Consider the following 7,469-nt stretch of genomic DNA (forward strand, 5'->3'; position numbering starts at 1 on the left):
ACCCCACAACTAGAACCTAGACTTTCCAACGCAGGGACAATCTCTGCTCTGGGATTCTGCAAGGGCGTCTTCCCATCCAGGCTCCGTCCCCCTACCCGGGCCCTGTGCCCCCGGGGCTCCCGTCCCCCCACCCGGGGCCCTGTCCCCCCACCCCGAGTCTCCGTCCCCCCACCCGGGGCTCTGTCCCCACCCCCCGAGTCCCCGTCCCCCCACCCGGGCCCTGTCCACTCCCCGCGCGCCCCCACCCGGACCCGCGCGCAGAGAAGCCTCCCGCAGAGCCGTCGCCCTTCGGGGTTTCCCCGCCCGGTTTGAGGCTCCACGCCAGCCTCGGGGCCAGCCCTGCCCAGGGGCCTGGGCGAGGGTCTGGGGCGAGGCCGGTTACCTGCGCTCTCCGCGCTCAACCAGCAGGTCTGAAGGCTTTGGGGCGCAGGACCGCGGGGGTCACCGCCCGCCCGGCTGGGCCCGCCCCGAGGGGCCCCGCCACCCGCCGCCGCGCTCGCCGCCGGCCGCCGGCCGTTGGAGCCTCGCCCTCCCCGCGCGCGCGCCGCGGCGCCACTGGTTGCCATGGAGACGCGGCCCCAGCTCGGGGCCCCGCGGAGGGGGGTGCGCGCGGCGAGGCGTCCCGCGGCGATGTGTCCAGTGCCCTCTAAGACCCAGGCGGCCTCCGCCCGCGCCCTTGGCTCTTTCAGGACCCCCAGTGCCCCGCACCCAGCGGCTCCCGAGAAATACTTGTTGAATGAATGAACCAAGGGGATCACCAAGGAACAGTGTCAAGGGCGGGGAGGTCCGTTCCCAAGTTCCCTCGATTTCTCCTCCCCACCCCAAATCTCTCTTAACCAGATTTGAAATAGTGTGGGAAGGGGTTCTCTTTTCTCTAGTCAGCCAGGGCTCTTCCAGCTGAGAAGGGAGTTTTCTTTTAACCGCATGGCTAGTCCGCAGTTCCTGGACTTGTGGTGACAGTCGCGTTGGTACCTGTCTGTCCTGTGGGACACATTGGGTCCTGAACACTTTGCCGGCAGGCGGAGCGAACCGTGCGGCCTCCTGTCCGCGAGAAGGAAACAGCTGCTACGTGGGACAACTGGAACCCTTCCGCATTCTCTTCATTTCCCGTCAAGTTCCAAGAATAATTGATCACAGAATTTGTCCTACCCTCTTGATTTCAGAGAGGAAACGACAGGGAAGAATAGATGGTGTACAGAATTTATAATTATTTGTATCAACAAGGGAAATCATTACTTTCATACATATATTTTTATTTAATAAAGTTTTTTGGTTGGACCTATTCCTCTATCTTCCTCGGTAGTGGGGCATCTCCACCATTTGTATGTATGTTGTAAATTATTTGAGCTCTGTGCTTTGAAACCAGTTTGATAAATCCTATAAGGAGCTCCTGAAGGGCAGCCCTAGCCAGGGGGCAGTGAACCTTCAGGTTCTCAGAGATTCACAGCCGGCTTTAGACGTTTATAGGTGCCAACTTCCTTGCAGAATTTGCTGCACATAGCTTTGTCCAATAACATTAGGTTATGGAGCTTGTCCCAAACTTTGCCTTTGGAGTCTTTCTTCTTTTCAGCCTCACCCCTGATTTCTTCGGGGGATTTTATTTTTCTTGGCTGACTTTCTGCCGGGGCCTTCTTTTCACCTTTGGGCACCCTGGTGAAGTTAGGAAAGCACTCACTAAGACAAAAGTGGAGTTATGTGTATATTATTTTCAAAAGCAATTTCAACAATCATATACTTGTATATATTACCATAAAAACTGAATATATCACACACGGCAAATACTTTTTTTTTTATTGTTGGGGATTCATTGAGGGAACACAGAAGCAGGTTACATTAATTGCTTTTGTTAGACAAGGGCCCTCTTATATTTATGAGCTGCCCCAAGGTGTGGTACATCTGTTGGAAAATACCTTAGAAAAAATTTTACGTAATGATAATCAAATAATCATAGAAATGGAAGAAACCATAGAAGGGATATAGTCTAACCCCTTCATTTTATGTAAAGAAACTCAAAGAGTTACACTTATTTGACAAGTTTCATTGCTAGTTAATAGCAAACATACAGATTAGAACCTAGGTCTTTTTCTTCTTATACCATGCCAATTTTATAAATGGAAGTAAATTTAAGGAATTTTCTGAAGATGCTTCAATACAGATTCATTTGAAAAAATAACCACTGAACAAGAAGAGATTCAGTGTTTAGAAAAGATCACCCAGGAGCAATGCTATTGAATAGAAATATTTATGCAAGAGATTTATGTCATTTTAAATATTCTAGCAGTCACATTTAAAGAGTAAAACGAAACAGGTGAAGTTAATTTTAATAATATATATTTATTTAAGCTGATATATCTAAAATGCTATCATTTAACATGTAGTCAATATAAAACTTACTGAGATTTTATATCTATTTTTTTAGTACGAGGTCTTGAAAATCTGATATATAGTTTGTGTTTACAGCTCTGTCAGCACCTACTGGCCATATCCAAGCACTTAATAGTCACACCTGCCAGGTGGCTACCATATTGGACAGGGAAGTTGGAGAATATGGGTGCCTGGTTCATTAAATGTGAAGAGCCATCTTTGGAGAGACCTTCCAAATTATTTGAGTGTGATTTGAGCAGGATTAGGAAAGTATCCTGCCTCAACCTCCTCACTAACCTGCTCTGGGCTGGGAGAGGGATTGGACATTTGAAGAGAAATACATAAATCAGGGCAGTTAGGCAGACAGGGTGTGTCATGCCTGGTGGGCCAGTCTAGTGGTTACTAGGTTTACTTCTCCTGTGTAGGGGAATTAGAAACCACCGGTCTCATTTTAGGTTCAGAAAGCAAAACCAAATTTTTTAGAAAATGGCTAACATGATTTTTTTCTTTTCCTTTTTATGGGCCCTTAGTGTTTAGATCCTGTACTTTTGAAAATATCATCTTCTTTTGGCTATTAAGGGGAGCTAAGGAAGAAAGATTTTACTTACTTCCTGGAGCCAGGCATGGCCAGAACAATGGTGGAGTGAACGGGTCGGGAAAACAAATGAGTAACTAGGAAGGAAATCTGACCCTCTGTTCACTTGGGCCAACTCCTCTAGGAGCTCATCTCTGCTAAAACCACACAGGTTCTTAGCTAAATAAAGATAGCCAGAAGTTATTGGGTCAAAATCTAGAAGACGAGAACCTAGAGAAGAGAGCCTGGCACACTGCTTTTGCCATGAAGGCGTTGATGCTCTGGAAGCAGCAGCTACAAAACTAAGCAGCAATTTTGGTAGTCTTGTAAATCAGAGGGCAGAAGACAGAGCCTCTAGAGTCACTGAGTACTCTAGTCTTCAAGCTGGAACCCAAGGGACTTTACCCTTGGGAAATGGGAAGGGGAAATAAATCAGTGCTCCTGCTGACTTCAAGTCTAGCTTTGAATCACCTAAGTGATGCAGGACAATCTCAATCCTTGAACTTGTAATAAAGTGAAACTGGACTGGTAGATTAAGATATCCGGAAGTAGGAAACAGAAATTTTCTCTGGTAGGTGGCTCATGCTTATAATCCTAGCACTTTGGGAGGCCGAGGCGGGTGGATTGCCTGAGCTCACGGGTTCGAGATCAGCCTGAACAGGAGCGAGACCTGCCTAAAAGTAGCTGGGCGTTGTGGCAGGTGCCTGTAGTCTCAGCTCTTTGGGAGGCTGAGGCAAGAGAATCGCTTGAGCCCAAGAGTTTGAGGTTGCTGTGAGCTGTGACGTCACAGTCCTCTACAGAAGGCTACAAAGTGAGACTCTGTCTCAAAAAAAGTTTTTTTTCCCCTCCGGTAAAGAGAAAATCTTTTTAGGCCTCAAATAATTCTTCAAAATAATTTCTCAAATGCAATGACCAGACCAAAAAAAAAAAACAAACAAAAAAACCAAAAAACAAAAACCCAAACCAAATGAAACCCAAACCAAATGAAACCAAACAAAAAAAAAACAACAAAAACAAGAAATTCTAAAACTAGAAAAAATTATTAATAACCAAAAGTAAGATCACAACAGATATGTATCATCAAAAATTTGTGAATTGAAAGATGGATCAGAAGAAAGTATCCAGACTATAGGGAAATGAAAAATAATAGAAAATATTTTAGTATGAAGATTTTACAACTTTCATACTTATTGATAGAATTATTTATTGTTATGAAAATAAAAAATCATTGTGAAAGAATTTAATACATTCCCTGGCATATAGAGAGTACTCAAGAGGTATTTGTTGTCTTCAAAGTTTTTAAAAATTAAATTGGTTATTTTTCAAATTATCTGTCATTTAATATAATTTCTACTTCTCTATCTATCAAAATGTTCAAACTTCGCTTTTAACTATTGTTTACATTTTAGACATATTACTAATAGTCATTTTCTGTTTTATATCTTATCATACCAACCTAAAACGCTTTGGATCTATTACTCATGTCATGTTTTCTTATGTGTTTTGATTTTCGACTATGAGATACTTTGGGGGGGGGAACTTTATTTCTGAGACATCTTTGAGGCCAGAACTGAAGTTGAATTCTTTCAGAGAGGATGTGCATTTGCCTTTGAGAGTTGCCTGAGGGTATAATCAGCCCAAACCACTTTACATGAAATATTTTACAAAAGGTTTTTCTGACAACACAGGAAACATGCTTAATAAAAAATAAGGGTGCTGGGCACTGTGGCTCACGCCTGTAATCCTAGCACTCCGGGAGGCCGAAGTGGGTGGATTGCTTGAGTTCGGGAGTTCCAGACCAGCCCGAGCAAGAGTGAGACCCCATCTCTACTAAAAATGAAAAACTGAGGCAAGAGGATCACTTGAGCCCAAGAGTTTGAGGTTGCCGTGAGCTACCATGTAACAGCACTCTACGGAGGGTGAAAAAGTGAGACTCTGTCTCAAAAAAAAAAAAAAGGTCAGCTTATGATACAAATTTCAAAAAAAAATTTCCATCTTTTTATTTGTTTTTCTTTACTCAGTGTATAGTCAAAATAAACATGCATTCTACTATTCCATTTTTGGGCCTTTAAAAAAATAAACTTAAAAACTTTAGAACAGTTTTAGATTTGCAGATAAATTATGAGCCTAGTACAGAGGGTTCCCATATACCCCACATTCAGTAGCTCCTGTTATTAACATCTTATGTTAGCATGGTCTATTTTTCAATTAATAAACCCATACTAAAATTCATACTTTATTCAGATTTTTTTTAACTTAATGCCCTTTCTGTTACAGGATACCACACTATATTTAATCACCATGTCTTCTTAGGCATCTTGGCTGTGACAATTTCCAACCATTTCCTCATTTTTGATGATCTTCCAAGTTTTAAAGAATGCTGGTAAGGTATTTCATAGAATGTCCTCAGTTGCAATTTGTCTGATGTTTTTCTCATGAATAGACTGGTAGGAAGTTCACAGATGTAAACTGCGTTTTCATCACATTGTATCAAGGGTGCATACTATCAATTGATTTATACCTGCTGGCATTGATCTTGATTACCTGCTTGAGATGGTGTTAGGTCTCTCCACTGTGAAGTTACTCTTATTTTCCCCTTTCTATATTATACTCTTTAGATAGAAGTCATTATGTCTTAGTCATTAGTCAAGCGACTAAGGCGCCAGCCACATACACCTGAGCTGGAGGGTTTGAATCCAGCCTGGGTCTGCCAAACAACGACGGCTGCAACCAAAAAATAGGTGGGCGTTGTGGCGGGAGCCTGTAGTCCCAGCTACTACGGAGGCAGAGGCAGGAGACTCGCTTGAACCTAGAAGTTGGAGGTTGCTGTGAGATGTGATGCCACAGCACTCTACCCAGGGTGACGGCTTGAGGCTCTGTCTCAAAAAAAAAAAAAAAAAAAAAAAAAAAGAAGTCATTATGTCCATCCGCATTTAAGGAGTAGGGAGTTATCCTCCATCTCCCACATAAATTATTTGGAATAATTCTGCATAGATGATTTGTCTCATATCTCCTATTTATTTATCAGCATTGATTTATGGATATTTATTATATGCCTTGAATTATAATCCAAAACTACTTAATTTGGTTTCCCAAATTATTCCAACTATAGGAGTCCTTTCAATTATCTCCTATGCGCCTTTGATATACCCTCATCATTGTTGGATTTTTGCTTTTATTTTATCTATTTTGTTTTTTATTAAATCATAGCTGTGTACATTAATGCGATCATGGGGCACCATACACTGGTTTTATAGACCGTTTGACACATTTTCATCACACTGGTTAACATAGTTGTTTTTTATCTTTTGAGAACTTCATTACTTTCTGGCATTTCAGATGTTTGGGGGTCATGTGGGTTTCCTACTGTAACCCTACCCTCAGCTCTGTCTTCAAGGAGCCCTGGTTACTTTACTAAGAATGAATTAGAAGTCAGTATCTGGGTATGCTCCTTGCTGCTTGGGTGTTGCTCCTTCCAAACCCTCTCAGCTAACAGAGCCAGGAAAATATACAGAGGGTGCCAAAAATAATACACACTTTAAGAAAGAAAAAATTGTGTGAAAATTGTAATACTCAAGTAACCTATAACTTCTGCAATTACAAGAAATGCAAGGTACAAAATATAGGCCAGGCACAGTGGCTCACACTTGTAATCCTAGCACTTGGGAGGCCGAGGCAGGAGGATTGCTGGAACTCATGGGTTCGATACCAGCCAGAGTGAGACCTAGTCTCTCAAAACAGCCAGATGTGTGGCAGGCAACTTTAGTTCCACCTACTTGGGAGGCTGAGGCAAGAGAATCGCTTGAACCCAAGAGTTTGAGGTTGGTGTGAGTTATGATGTCACAGACTCTACTGAGGGCAACACAGTAAGACTCTGCTTAAAAAAAAGATACCAAATGTTATTGGTATATATTGAGTATTAATTTTTTCTTTTGCTCCACATAATTTGTTTTAAATCTTTTTTTTATTGTTTGGGATTCATTGAAGGTACAAAGAATTAGTTTACACTGATTTCATTTGTTAGATAAAGTCCCTTTTATAATTGTGTCCCGTCCCCAAGAAGTGTGCCATACACTGAGAACCCCCTTCTCTCTCCCTCCTTCTCTCTCCCCACTTGTTCATTCCCCTGCCCCCCACCCCCTTGTATTAACTCATCTCCTGCCTTCCTATTAGAATAGAGTACATTGGATTCTTGCTTCTCCATTCTTGTGATGCTTTACTAAGAAGAATGTGTTCTACCTCCATTCAGGTTAATACAAAACATGTAGTAAAGGGCGGCGCCTGTGGCTCAAAGGAGTAGGATGCTGGCCCCATATGCCAGAGACCGTGAGTTCAAACCTAGCCCTGGCCAGAAACTGAAAAAAAAAAAAAAAGAAAAGAAAAGAAAAAAAAGATGTAGTAAAGACTCCATTTTTAAAAGTGGGTGAATAGTATTGCATTATATACATATACCACAGTTTGTTAATTCACTTCTGGGTTGGTGCATATTTAGGTTATTTCCACGTTTTGGCGACTGGAAATTGAACTGAGA

General features: G+C 42.5%; 1 protein-coding gene across 4 annotated transcripts in view; it reads right to left on the reverse strand.

Moving 5' to 3' along the window:
- Window positions 1-521, reverse strand: part of DEUP1 (deuterosome assembly protein 1) — a 128,377-nt gene extending 127,856 nt beyond the window's left edge. For all 4 annotated transcript variants that reach the window (XM_053560538.1, XM_053560539.1, XM_053560537.1 and 1 more), the window contains exon 1: window positions 383-521. The gene's annotated coding sequence lies outside the window, so the exon portion shown is untranslated. The remainder of the gene's footprint in view (window positions 1-382) is intronic.
- Window positions 522-7,469: the final 6,948 nt, after the last annotated feature.

This window comes from Nycticebus coucang, chromosome 14 (genome assembly GCF_027406575.1).
Source record: "Nycticebus coucang isolate mNycCou1 chromosome 14, mNycCou1.pri, whole genome shotgun sequence".
In the NCBI taxonomy this organism is placed as follows: domain Eukaryota; kingdom Metazoa; phylum Chordata; class Mammalia; order Primates; family Lorisidae; genus Nycticebus; species Nycticebus coucang.